This window comes from Amblyomma mixtum, chromosome 3, assembly GCF_055824585.1.
Source record: "Amblyomma mixtum isolate Tamu chromosome 3, ASM5582458v1, whole genome shotgun sequence".
NCBI lineage: Eukaryota > Metazoa > Arthropoda > Arachnida > Ixodida > Ixodidae > Amblyomma > Amblyomma mixtum.
In genome coordinates, this window is record NC_143014.1 from 202,630,205 (window position 1) to 202,645,035 (window position 14,831).

Consider the following 14,831-nt stretch of genomic DNA (forward strand, 5'->3'; position numbering starts at 1 on the left):
ACGCATGCGCCCGTATCCATTGTGGTCTTCACCTTTACTTTGCATTAATTGCAGCTGTAAAAAACGATCAAGTTTATTGAAAATACAGCTAGATGTCTAATTTCTTTCCAGTTCATTTTGTTTTTTTTTTGATAAAACAGGAATAAAGTGTGAAAAGTGAGTTAAGGACGACAAACACGAAGTGTAGAGCGTGTTTTCGCTTTTACGTGTACCGTTAAGCCGTGTCTTTACCATAACTCATGCTCTTTGAATTCATGCCCTCACGACAAGCATATATAGGGTGGACGTACAGCCTTTGTCAAAAGTTTGGAGCCCAGGGGGTTTGCTTCTGAAGCACACTGTCTGGTTCGTAATGCATCTCCAGCGCTCCAAATTTGATGAAGGTAGAAGATTTCTGTTCCTGCCTCCCGCAATAGGTAGGACTGCCATGAATGTTACAGGAGTCCCACTGTGAGGCTTAGAAGCAAACCCTCTGGGCTCTAAACTTTTGACAAAGACTGTATCTGTGTTTACCTGAGTGTACCTGTGTTTAATGCAGCTGCTTATAGCAACACTTATTCCGGCAAGAGATGAGCATATGCGAAGCCTACAGAGCACACGAACGGCGTACTCTTATGTGCATTAAAGTCATTTCCCTTGCCCTCGGGAATCGCCATACATCTTTCTGATGCATATTGGGTAAACTACGCTTCATACAAGAGCACATGTTCCGAAGTATGTTTCGGGCTCTAGGGCGCTTTAGTGCGCTGTCCACGCTCTCTGGTAAGGTCCCTTGTATCGTATAAGAGATCTTAGTGTGTGGAGCACAGTACCGAACATGCTCCAAAGCTACGCCTGCGCTATGGAGGATGTGGCGCTCTGTGAGCCACTTTTAAGAGGCGTTGAGCACCTATACAGGCACAATACAGGTTAAATTTTGGTCGATATTCATGAATTTTGAAATTACAGTATTTCCAAGATTAAAGCGCTATCCTTTTCCTACTGGTGCATACTCAGCACGATTCATCGCTATGAGACTATTGGGGTGCATGCAAGGGGGAGAGTCCTTAGGCTTTCTGGACAGCTTTTTTTACACAGCGTGCATGTTACTGTGCGGTCAGCTACAGCTCAAAAACGAAGCGCAGATGCCCCCCCAAGTCAATGTCGACGATCGATTGTCATGACGTCGTATACTCCCTTGCAACTGCTTGCGTGACATTTGCAGGGAGGTGACAGATCCAATCGGATTAACCGTAACCTGACAATCGGTCGACGCCATTGGCTGGAGGGCGTTTTTTGGGACCCCTCCTTTTCCTTATTTATATAAATAACATTACAACAATACCTGAATCCCTACAAGCAATAACACATACAGACGTTACTAATATATCTTTTCCCGGAGAAACTGCGCACTGTTACAGAACTCTGTTGGTTATTTATTGCAGTTATCTAAATGGCTTCATAGGAACCTTGAGTCTAAATGAAGTAAAACCAATCACTTCATTTTTAAGCAAATAAATCAATATGACTGCAACTCGGTTAACATTAGATTTGAAGGACGCTCAGTGAAACTTGTTACCGAAAAGAATTTTTGATGTCTGATTCAGCCATGACCTCTCAGGGAACACTCAAGTTATTCAAATTAAATCAAGAGTCTCTGACTATTGGCTGCATTTTGCGAAGTACAACATCTAATACCCACACGTTTAAAACAGGCACTATATATTCATCAGTTTACTCAAAAATAAGCTAGTCCTGATCTGAGGAGCGACAAGCTCTAATTGCTGCAAACTTACTGCATTAAAAAATCTAATAATACGCCTACTGCAATATTATGAAGGTAATAAGCAGTCTTTGATAATACAATCATCATTCGTCAAATATAACATGTTGAAGGATGACCAGGTGTACTTCTTTAAATTATTAAATGGATCCATAAATACAAGCTACAGATTTCGCTAGCTGACATTCCAAGTTACTATAACATTCGGAACCCGAAAAGAAAAATTCCGCAAGTTTGAACTAACTAGGGAAGACAAACATTATCCTTTCAAGTAGATAATTATCTTGACAGAAAAGATATGCACATATACTTTAAAATGTGGAAAGTTTGATAAATACTGTGTGAAATTCCTTGTAAACAGCGGCATTCAATTATTCCAAAAACTGCATTCTATGTTCTCTCTTGCTGTGTTCATGTTATTTCCTTCAACTGCGGTTTATTGTTGTGAAATCATGTTGCGTCTTTGTTACACGATGAATATAATCGCGCTTTATGGTGCAGAAATTACTGATGCGAAAGTGGTCTGCTGTGTATTGGTGTATTGTCGCAGACATCATCTTCCCGATGTACTATTACTGTTTTCTTTTGTACCTGTGACTTATAGCTAGATCAAACTGTTCGTTATGACATGTTATCCTGACAGTTGCTGAGACTTTTCTGTATTAGTTGCAACTGACTGAGCCTAGGACAACTGCTTGGGTGAACATTATTTATGTATTTTTATTTATTTTTTATATGCATACAGTATTCTTTCCAAGGGCTTGCGGGCTCTTGTAGCCTGCTCTGCCGCCTTTAGCCTCGGGCTCCTCCTAAACTGCGTCTGAGAAAACAATAAAGAAAGAAGGGAACGTGGCTGTGCGGGGCTGCACTTTGGTAGAAATTCGAGAAGTAGCGTTTTTAGTGCGAAAAGCACTACTTCACTAGCAAAGCTGAAAGACCCGGGGCATACGTGGGAAGCCTCAACATTTGACCTTTGACGAAGCGCCAACGGCGGAAGCCTTAAAGGTGCACTGAAGAGGATTCTGAACTTGTCTTTTTGCAGCGGGAACTCGATCTACACGTTCCTAGCATTCTTAGAAACTGCAACTTATTGCCCTGTATGGCCGATTTCCCTAATTAAATCGAATTAACTTCCGGCTCCCGCCTTTTTTTTTTGAATTCTGCCTCGTACGATGGGCGGAGTCGACCAACGCGTGAAGTGCCTTTCAGCCAGCTCCGTGGAGGCTTTGCTTTCGCTTTATTTTGTTTTTTAGGTTTCTATGAATAAATAGTTTCATTCGCAGATAATATAGCCGCAAAATAAGCCCGCAGCAATAAATATACGCGCGGACTATTTGCTACTACGGACTACTACGTATTACTCCGCCGATGGCAGAGCGGCAAGCCGCCACGGGACTGGGTGAAAGGCACTCCACGCGTTGGTCGACTCCGCCCACCGTACGAGGCAGAATTCAAAAAAAAGGGCGGGAGCCGGACGTTAATTCGATTTAATTAGGGAAATTGGCCACACAGGGCAATAAGTCGCAGTTTCTAAGAATGCTGGGAACGTGTAGATCGAGTTCCCGCGGCAAAAAGACAAGTTCAGATTCCTCTTCAGTGCACCTTTAACTGCGCAGCTGCTCAGTCAGCGCGCCGCTCATATCCGCTCAGACTCAAATGGATTCACGCACACATGCTTCCCTCAAGAGGGCAGGAGCCCCACACGGTTCATTTCAAGACCTTGTTTACTCGCGCGGACAGCACTCAAACAGAAGAGAGGCTTCCTGCCTTCTAAAATTTCTTCGAGGACTCCAGATGGTGACAGAAGCACTTGAAGACTATTGTGGGGATTGTGCGCACGCCAACGTAAATCTGAATGCGCCACAGATCTGTGCCGAAAACTGCTGATTTTAATTACCATCTAAGCGTCGCTACGATGGAGCAATTGTCGGCCGAATAATTGCAAGGCTAATACCACCAGTAGCTAACAACAACCTCAACCTTAGCTTGTCATCTGAGAGTTGTATTCCAGACATTTAAGTCCCGAAAAGTGACCGTGTTCATGAGCATACTATAGATTGATGGCCACCATTTTACCGAGTTCTGTGAGTACGTGGTCGCTGCACTGTTTGGAGCTGCATTTACTAGCGGTCCCAATGCATTGCCCAGCCATTGGAACTGGCGGGAAGTTTCCATTGACTTAACAAGTTATTATAAGTCAAGTAGCTCTATCAAACTTATCAAACTAACTCGTGAGCTTCTCTCTTCACTTCACTTACCTTAAAGACCCCACTTTGGGGGTATAACATAAGAGGTGGAAGTACAAATATTAATTGAATATGATTGCCTACATGATATTATTGAAGTGATTAATTAAACTGTTAACAAAAATTCATGGGCAAGTGATGGCAGCAACGTCGTGGGAAAGGCCGTTCCAGTCAGTTGCAGGGCGAAAAAAGGATGCGTAAAATGGGACTGTGCGAGAGCGTTGGCTCTCGGTCATTTTTGCAAAAATAAAAAATGCTTCGGAAATCAGTCATTATTAAGTGGCAAAGCCCACTATCTGTCTGAAGTGATTAAGGTTGCCATATTTCCGCATGAAGTGAACTGACGGTTAGTGAAGGATGTGAGAGCGAAGCACGCAGTCAGGGGCGCACGTGCATCCTGGCAGTTGGTTCAGATTATTTACTGGCAGCGGGAAGTGTGGCATGGTATGGCAGAGGCTAAGGCCTAGCACTTTTTAATACCAACATATAATCTTTAAAATCGCAGTCCAATCGACCAATCCTTGCGGATCGTTGCCGAATTTGTAGTTTGTTTGTTTGTTTCTCGTGTTCCTATATTCTATTCGGAGCTGACAGGAACCTTACCTCTGCGCACCCCTGCTACGCATCTCTCTTCGCACCGGCCATCAGCAGAAAGTAACACAATCACGCGCCCGCACAATTGCCTTTTCTTCGTAATTCTTCTCCTTGACTACCAGTGACTCGAACGGTCTTCCCCGAGAGCTTGCTGCATTTTCTGCCCATTAGTGTTTCCTGACCGCATAACACGTGTTCTTTCATAATGAAAATCTTTTGTACGTGTAATTTGCTTAAAAAATTTTCTCTGCTTATTTTTTTTTTTAATTTCTATACCCCACCCCTTATGTAATACTCTCTGACGAGGACCTTTAAGGCAATAAAGTGAAGCGAAGTGAAGCTTCGAGGAAAGCTATTCGTGCGAACATAGAAGATGGTTTGGTTTACAGGTGTTTAACGTCCCAAAGCGACTCAAGCTGTGAGGAACGCCGTAGGGAAGGGCTTCGGAAATTTCGACCCCCTGGGGTTCTTTAACGTGCACTGACATCACACAGGACACGAGCCTATAGAATTTCGCCTCCATCCAAATTCGACCGCCGAGGCCGGGGTCGAACCCGCGTCTTTCGGGCCAGCAGCCGAGCGCCATAACGACTGAGCCACCGCTGCGGCGAACATGGAAGAAGTCCCTCTTTTTCCCACTCCGTCTTGGCCTCTTATGTATATATTAAATCTACCAGTACTCGCTTTTCAGGTCCATTCATGACAAGAACCTGAAATTCCACGATCAGTCCAAAGCGTCATCGATCAGTGGTGGGTACACGTTTCCAGCAGCCAGTACGGGACCACAAAATGTTATCTTTCGTTCTAACAAGGACCCCTGGCAACGCTCACGGGCTTGTCGACGACTGGAATACATCGTGCGCGAGCATCAGTCGTCGTTGCCGTCGGCGCAACCAGCAGAGCTATAGCTAAGCGAAGAGCACGGCGAGGGAAGAAAGTCTAAGCCACAGCGAAGGGAGGACAAGAATGGAAAGGCTGAGAGGGGGGTAAGATAGGGGGAGGGTAGTGAGGGAAGGAAGAGGCGAATGGTTCTGGGCATACGGTGTAGGCAGGAGTGGGGAAGGAGGGATGATAGTGGGATAGGGTAATGGGTGAGGGGAGTGTGTGTCTGTAGTCTGCGCCATAGTGTTGTTTAACGCAAAGCGGGGGGGGGGGGGGGGGGGGGGGGGGGGGGGGTAACTTTGTGATTTGTTGACCACAAAGTTAACCACACTAGATTCAAAATACAGTGTGGTACGGCGGTAACTGCAGACAAACTGCTACATCTCACCGTAACTCCTTCATCGATGCTACCCAACCTTGATTCTCCCACACTGCTCATCATGTGGGGCGGCCAAGCTATACCCTCATGCACTACCTGTGGGAATGCCCCCCAACCCATGGCAGTTCCCCCCATACCCAACGCATCCCGGCCCGTCCTCATGGAAGGCTGCTCTGAGATATGCTCAGTCAACTGGCCAAACATAGCTAGTGAACAGAGCTCTCCGTGGAACCCAGGCCAGCGAACTCTTGGACAAGTAGGAGCCCACCCTTGAGGGCCTTTTGTATTTTGTTCAAATAAACTTGTTACCACCACCACCGACAGCGAAAAGCTCTTTCCGCTCAGCAACGTTTTTGAGGAAGGCAAAACTCGTTCCTTTCTCTACGTGCTGGAGCTCTTTTGCGAAAATCACGCGAAGGAGGTTTTCGTACGGCCGTCCATTCAAACGACGCCCGTATATCTACGGCCATCCCCTTTTCGCAAGCAGCAGTTGAACGTGAACATCCGCTATGCCGTCGCAGCCGTGATATAATTCGTTCTCACGATCAAGCCTTCTCTGATGTCGATTTCTTGGGAGTACCCGCTACGTTCCACATGCCGCTTACAGCTCAAGACCTCCTGGGCAGCATTATTCTCTTTAGCCAGCTGTAAAGCAGCCGTCCTTGGTCGCGACATCGACGCCACTCATTCCGAAGGAAATCCTTGCTGTCAGCACTGTAAACCAAAAAAGAAAAAGAAAGCACTAATGATTCTGTTTCAACAAACGCAATGGCTCAGTGGCGAAGACGTTCTGCTGCTGGATCCGAGATAGCCGAGGTTTCATTTTCTGACCTTGGGGGCGGCCGCATTTCTACGCGCGAGAGGTGAAAAAAAACGCCCTCTCTCTCTCTCGCTTCCTTGGAAAGCACTTGCAGCTACGAAAATTTTACTTGGAAAAGTAACAATGGCATCATCAGTTTTCTTTGAACTGGCAGTTGCCGTACGGTTCCGAAAGCAGAGTAAACGTATTCTGCGCCGGCATGCAGGAAGGAAAATATCTTGTGCAGCTGCTGTAAATATTAAAAAAAAATGTGAAACAATGTCAGCGATAGCTCGAGGACATAAAAAAAAAACCGTCGGAACTGTCGGGACAATTCGAATCCCTTTTCCACCACTGGAATGATCTTGTCCCTTTTTTGTTGTTGTCGTTGTTTACGACACTTTTACTTGTGCTATACGAGCGTTTTAAACGCCTCCAAACAAAATGTAATTCGACTGAGGTCAGTTGCTGCGCCGTTGCACGAGGTTTTATAACAGAATTGGATTCAGCACCACGAAGGCACTCAAGAGGTTTAAGTGCTTTCGAGACACAAGCGCATGTGTACCCCCACGGCGCGCAGTGTCTACATCATTTGGAAGACGAGAATGTTGACTAAATATGCGTTTGAAGTTGACTCATTTTAATGTACACTTCACGCATCAATACATTTTTTTTTACTGCGGGTAATTTAGCTGCACAATATAACGACACCGGTGGCCAAGCAGTTAAGAGAAATGCAGCCGCTCTGCAGTGTCCCAGTTTTAGAACTCCTCCTGCTTAATAGCAGCCGTTCTCAAAACCCACTGAAAGTCTCCACACATGCGATTCTTTCACCCTCATTTACTTTGGTAAAAAACAGAGATGACAAACACACAAAACGAACAAGCGGACTACGATGCGGACGCACTAAGAGAGAAAAAATGCAGTTTCGCTACAGAGTAAAAAAATAAAAAAATGAAAGGACGAGCGCGTAGACCGAATCAGGACATTCGACTAAGTCGATAGTAAAAAAGGAGAAGAAACACAAGGCATGTTCATAACAGCCTGTCGCTATCTTTACCAACCCCCCCCCCCCCCACACACACACACACACACACACACACACTTTTTTTTTTTTTGCGGAGTCCATCTATATTCTTCAAAGATTCAAACCAACTTATAAAAACGAATCTTATCGGCAGTAGCACCACTGCAGCACGGCGAGTTAACATGCGAGTTAATGTTGAAGCATTCGACTGGCTCTGGAGCTGTGGAGCATCGCGGAATACCCTCGAGTCCGAATGCTACACCGAGCCCGGAATGTCATTCGGCCAAAATATCATGCGGACGTGTCCGTTTAACAACGTTAAGCCTGGTTTTGTTTAGTTTATCTCTGAAAATTGCTAGATTTCTGTTGCATTGAAGCCCAACCGCTCATTCGCTTCGCGAGCGCTCGCTTTCAAGCGTTGTTCAAAAACGCGAAGGACTGTTGCATCATCACAGCCCGCATAATGGATGCTTAACGCACAGTTTCTTGGGAGGACGCTCTGGATGGCAGACGAGGCGGTAATATAAGGAGCGCGTATCACGCATTTCGAAAGGGACAGACAGCAACGTGATGACCCGTTTCCTTGATACGGCAGTAGAGCGCATGTGAGGACTCTCTCACTATGAAGCAGTGCCTCAGCATGTTCCGTTTTAAAGCTGCTCAGGGGCCATGTCAGGGGCTGTGAGCGACGCCGCAGTGGAGCCGGATTAATTAAGACCATCTGGGGTTCTTTAACGGACTCTGACGTCGCACAGCGCACAGGCACCTTTGCGTTTCGCCTCTGTCGAAACGAGGCTGCCGCGGCCAGGATTTTGATTTCGCGACGTTAATTGATGCCAGCAGCCGGACACCAGGGCAGACTGAGCCACCACAGCGGGTGCTGCGCGATGACTTGCAAAGTTCGTTGTATTGAAGCCTAATCTTTCGCATGTGCATGGTATTTGCTTGGATTATCTTTTGGTAGCAACCGTCTGCTGTATTCACAAAGTCGATCATCTAGTTTTGCTTCTTTCACTCTTATTTCTTTTTTTTTTTGTCTGGTCTCAGTTTACTGATGTACCTTCGCGCTCTGAGAAAGGCCGGGACCCCATGGGTACCCGTGAAGAATAGCGGGATCTCCAGTCAGCATTTTGCTAGTACGAAGAAATCCGACAGCCTCGAGGGCACCGTGCACGTGGGCGACAAAAGTCCCCTGGGCGCGCGACCTGCGGTCCATGTGTATAGATGCGATGTGTCACAACGAACGCCTGATTTAGCTTGCACAAATTATGATATGCGAATCCAACTTTTACCATCACAAGTTTTGTCTGCAGCCACCAGCAGTTATGTGCTTTGGTTGGCGCTCGCACGCGTCCTACAGACTTCGTCCCCGATATTATATGTTGTTGAGGCCGGGATATTATGCGGGTCGTCGGCGTCTCTGTCTTGGTGTCGCGCCCGAATAGGCAGACATGCGTGCTGTCTGAAAAAAAAAAGAAAGAAAGCTTTGGGTACAGTATGTACAGCAGTGAAGAAAAGGTTGGTAGTTCAGTTTTTTTCAATTTAACTTTTTATTTACTTAGGGTTATCTTTCTGTTGAAACATGTATCCAGGGCCAAAACTCTTGCTTGCCCAGGAAAGATAACCTTTTGAAGAATTCCCATATAAACAGAGGGAAGACAATGGGGGCAGTGTCCCCCAAGTTGGCATGACGGAGAGGTGGGGGGGGGGGGGGGGGGCAAATTTTGCTCGCTGTTGTTCCCTGCTACCCAGAAGACTTGAAGAGGCGCTACCATGAATGTGGTGAATGGGAGACCTCAGCCCCCTCCCCCCACCAATATTGACAAGGGATCTAGACCGAATGTACTGTAGAATGTACTTACTGCATGAATCCAAAGCAGGCAAAAATTTTTGTTCTTCTTGTCAGTGGACCTCTTTTGTTTCGTAAATTTCACTGTGATTTTTACTAATAATTATTATCATGTTTTCTAAAACCTGAGACGGAGAAAAATACAAATTTCGCGGCACCATACACAAAGGTCAAAGGAAAAAAGGAAACCCATGCCTTCACACTGAGCTTGCCGTTCAGCTCCGAGGTTGCGCAACAACGCACACTGGCAGAGCATGAGGATCGTTTGTTTCAGGTCAGTGACATAAACTGAGGAAACAACGACCTTTAAAAATGATTTCTCCATTTTGTGTAAATAAGTGCGCAGAACAGGCCGCCAGCCGCTTTCTCTCTACTATCTCCCTCTTTATTTCCCTCTCCACCTGTGCTCGAATCACTACAGCAGCCTCTTCGACGGAGGCAGATTTTAAGCGATAAGCTTTTCACTGACGCCTGTACAGACAGCGCTCATGACGTTGTTAGCATGTAATGCTTTTACCTCGCATTGCTTTTAGCTCTCATTCGAACACCGTCCCCGGGTAAAAGTTGACGAGGAGACCAGCAGCAAAACCGAAGGCGAAATTTCGATCAGAGATGGATTCAAAATAACACCGGCGTGAAGCGAGCTGCTCCACCATCACCGCAACTGTATTCGGGCAGCTTTAGAAATGGTAAAACCAAGCCACTCGTCAGATACAGGTGGGCGCAAAAATACGAGGTCTGTTAGAAAAGTATCCGACCTTTGGCCGTTGAAAAAAAACTTGCATAACTGGAGCGTTGCAAACCTAGTCATCTTTAAAGTAGTCTACTTGGGACTCCACACACTTCTCCCAGCGGTGCTGCCATTGTGGGAAGTATTCCGAAAAGGCCCTTTCGGAATGGAGTTTAGCTCAGCTGTCGTTGCAGCCATAATGTTCTTCCTTGTCTGAAATCGCGCTCCTTTCAATGGCCTTTTGATTTTGGGAACAAGCCAGAAATCGCAGGGGCCATATCAGGACAGTAAGGAGTCTGTTGAACTACAGGAGTCTGGTTTTTCACCAAAAAATCTGATTCGAGTGCGAGGAATGTGCAGGAGCATTGGCGCAATGGGTGCGCCAATTTCCTGTTGACCTCAGCTCCGGGTTTTTGCGCCGCACAGCATCACGTAGGCAACGGAGGACATCCCTGTAGTACTCTTTGGTCATTGTTTGACCCTGTAGAGTGCGTACTCGTGGTCTGCCACACAGAGGGTGTCAAAGAAAGCAGTCAGCATCACTTTCACATTGCTGCGCAATTGGCGGGCCTTCTTAAGTCTTGGTGACGTGGAATGCTTCCACTCTGACGACTGGGATCTGGTTTCCGGGTCGTACCTGTACACCTAATACTCGTCACTATAGTGATTATGATGTTGATGAAGTCGGGGTCACTGTTTGCGGAATCCAGCATGCCCAGTGAGACTTCAACACGAAGCTGCTTTTGCTCCACCGTGAGCAGCTTCGGCACGAATTTCGCCGCAACTCTCTCCATGGCCAAATCTTCGGTGATAATGGAATGTGCGGAGAAATTGCTCATGTCCACCTCTTCCTCAATTTCTCGAATAGTCACGCGACGGTCCCGCATCACCACAGCGTTCAGTTCGGCAATGACCTGGTCATTTTGGCATGTTGATGGCCGATTGGAGCGTGGCTCGTTCTCCACCGATGTGCGGCCATCTTTAAAACAATTGTAACACTGCTTAAACTGTGTGCTGCTCATAGCATCTTCACCGAAAGCCGTCTGAATATTTCGAATGGTTTCCACTCGGCTGTCGCCAAGTTTATGGCAAAATTTGTTGCAGTAGCGCTGCTCCTTTCACTCCGCCATTTTCCTTGCAATAAAAAACCGACGAGAGCACTGCACACTGCGTCACTCAAACGCTGCTTCCCAGCGACTGACGCTATCGGCAGGCGGGAAAAAATTCATGCATGCGCATGAAGATTCAAGGTCGCCTGATGCAAGCGCGCTTGTCTCATATCCATCAGGTGTTCGCAAAAAAAAAAAATAAAGTCGGATACTTTTCTAACAGACCTCGTAAACGAGAATAGGTGAGACAACTGAAAAAACATTTTGGGTTGCTCAAGGGCAATGGTACTGACTGCCTGAAATCGCAGGTGGCTTTTGTATACTTGTCCGAAGTGGAAGCGCATAAATCATCGTCATCGTAGTCGTCATTCATCACCCTTATGGTCAGGCACTACCGGGGACAAAAGTTTATAGTATGCTTGGAACGCGACTTAGGCCCATAGGCGTCATGTTTGTCGAGGATCACATAATTTCACTACTGCAGATTAAAGAATGTGAGTTCAACATTCACCTGCTCAAGTGTGCTGGTTTAAATCCAGCTCTTAATAACAGAGCTATCGGCTTACGGTTTGACTTTTGTCCCCGACTGTACGTTCGTTCTGCTCATCCACAAGCCCGGCGGCAGTACTGCAGCCGGTTATAATCAGACTGGATGACTCGACAGCCAGAAAGGACCTGCTGGGCGCTATGCGATCTTGACGCTGGAGAAAAGAAGCGCTTGGCAGATCAGCAACGGCAGCTTTATTGTGGTCGCACGCGAAGGCGAGTAGACGCAGCCGCGGAAGCTAAAGAGCTTCTAGTGTCAACACTGGATCACTGCGTCGCTAGGCGGCACTATCAACGACGCTTTGCCTCATCCTTACAAAGAATTTCTTCAGACAGTCTATAGACTTTCCATAGACTTCTGTCTACAAAGTCTATAGATTGTCTATAGGCAAATCCTAGAGAATTGTCTATATGCAATACAGATCCTATAGACAGTCTATAGGCAATCTATAAATTTATGGCCATAAACTTTTAATAGGCTTTCGTCGATAAAATGTCTATCGGCTGTGAATAGACAAAAAGAAATATCTATAAGAAGGCAATAGGGTATGTAAGAAGTCTATTGACTGTTTATAGACCGTTTTTATAATGGTTTTAGCCTACAGCGTCACTGTTGCGTCATGAACACCATGCTCACACAGCAGAAGAGTCTGAGGTTACGCGCTCTAAACATTAATACGCCTACATGGGAGTAACAAAGGATGTAAAGGAGCAAGCTCTCTTTTTGCGCCTTTCTGTGTAGAGTGGAGGCGAAAGAGGCAAACTGCGGCTACGCTTGAATATCTGCTATAGGAGCATTCAGACTCCAGTGCTGTATTCGCCTGAAGGAACAGCATCCGCCTTACGCGTATTCCCGTTTATCAGCGCAAAGACCTTCGGAGCGCAACATGACGTTGGACAACCTCTGGACTTTGCCCGAGCGGCGCAGCTCCAGTGTTTCATTTAGCCCCCCTCGTATTACGGTTAAGGTGCAAACGTGAGGACCGATGCTTATACTAGCCCATTGTTTTAACATAGTCATTGTGACAACAACCATCGCCCCGGGGGTTGCCCACTATAGCACCACCTCTACTTGCTCTGGTGGCGCTGTGCATGCCAAGTACTTGCAGCAGTGCCCCAACCAAGATGTTGCAAATTTGTGTCCGCGCGGAAACGAAGTGCTCCCAACCCATCCAAGCCTGCTTTTTTTATCATAATCTTTTTATTAGGGCAAAAGAAGCCTACGCCATCAGCATAGGCCAATGTTTTAATTTTAATTTTACACTGTACTAGCGAGAAGCCACGATTAGCTGCGTTTTTGAGGATATATAGCTATAGGGGCTCGACACGTACAAGGCGAGTTACTAAGGCGATGTCAAACAGGTGATTTAAACAAACAATGTTCAGTAAGTTCTTGGTTGTTAGGGAGAGCCAGCGTTCTCACGAGGCTCTTGTGTGGAGAATGGGCGGCTGAGGGGGTATCATATCTTCTAATTCCTGTGGTAGAGAGGGGGGGGGGGGGGGTAACTAGCAAGTTGGTTTTGGGGTGACGGCAAAGTCTATTCCTGTCTGAAGCTGCCGATACAGGACAGCTTCCTTTCTCAATAGTGTGCGGTAACGTAGAGGACGCATGCGGTGGCCCTGACGGCACCCGCGTAAGTATACGCGTACTCTGCGTAGAATTTCCCGACTGACAGGCGCTTCAGGGGAAACCTATGGCTCGAGGTCTCCCAACCTGCTAAAGCTAGAGGTTTTTGTAGACGCAAAATCCACCAACTATTCGCCTTATGTACTTGCCTCTTAGATGGATTCTGGAGTATAAATAGACGAGTTACATTCTTTTTGAGTTCATTTGATTGTGTGACTCCTGCCGTGAATTCTTACTTTTTTACCGCGGACAGTAAATCAAAGTGGGTAAAGTGAAAACAAGTCGCATTAAACATTTTTTTTTTAATTTTGTGTACCGATGTCGTAGAGAAAAGTAAACAGCATAACAAGGTTCATTAGAACCCATCTACGTTCAGAATTTTGTGCTGTCCTGAATCTGTTTGAACCAGTTTGAACCAGTTCGATTCGGTCCGAACCGGTTTGAACCGGAACAGAATGCTGCTCCGGAGCCGAACCCGGAACCGACCCCGAAAGACGTGAACCCGAACCGAACCCGAAAAAATTACGGTTCAACACCCCGGCCTCGACACGACCGCGAGTTTCGAACCTCGAGTTCGACCATTTGACTCGTCAACTCACAACGATCTCTCTTCATTCATCAGATCGACCGTAGGCACTGCAAACAGAGTGGAAAGGTAATGCGTCCGGCTCTCAGCCGGGGAACGCGATGCCTGCTCGCACACAGCTCTAGTGCTGATACTTCAGACGACGGACACCAGCCAGGAAATTGCCAAGTTTGGCTTAAAAACGTTTCAGCGCAAACTGAAAATCCCAAAAGTCTTACTCTGCTCATGGGGTAGGCACTGATAGTTTACCTGACTACATTCCCTTGGAAGACGCACGAAAAGGGTGGCAAACCTCCAACTCGCTGAGCCAACGTCGCAGACTTTCGCAAGCTCGAGTAAACAAAACTCAGAGGCACGCCGCGTGATATCATCACGCGTGGCCTCGTCTGTTACTCCGCACGGCTACCACCACGAATCCCGGGTGAAAGGGCGAGAAGGTACAAACGCAGCGACCTCCCGTAATGGCTCCTCAGCGTCTCCACGGGCAGAAAAGCTGACGGCCGCCGAGCCTAGATGTGGTGTATAGTTGGCGAGTTCCTCGAGCGGCCCTGCGATGAAGTACGCACGTATACGGCGGTATGCGCGCGACGCGCGTTACAGCTGGGCGTTGCCGCGTGCGTACACATGTGTTTCGAGCCTTCCTCCCTGTCCTCCACCCCGTATTGCTCTGACTCTGCTTTCATTAACGAACCGAT

At 46.8% G+C, this 14,831-nt stretch overlaps 1 protein-coding gene across 1 annotated transcript in view; it reads right to left on the reverse strand.

The window, feature by feature from the left end:
- Positions 1-14,409, reverse strand: part of Sec31 (COPII coat complex component secretory 31) — a 112,195-nt gene extending 97,786 nt beyond the window's left edge. The window contains exon 1 of the mRNA XM_089582475.1: positions 14,386-14,409. The gene's annotated coding sequence lies outside the window, so the exon portion shown is untranslated. The remainder of the gene's footprint in view (positions 1-14,385) is intronic.
- Positions 14,410-14,831: the final 422 nt, after the last annotated feature.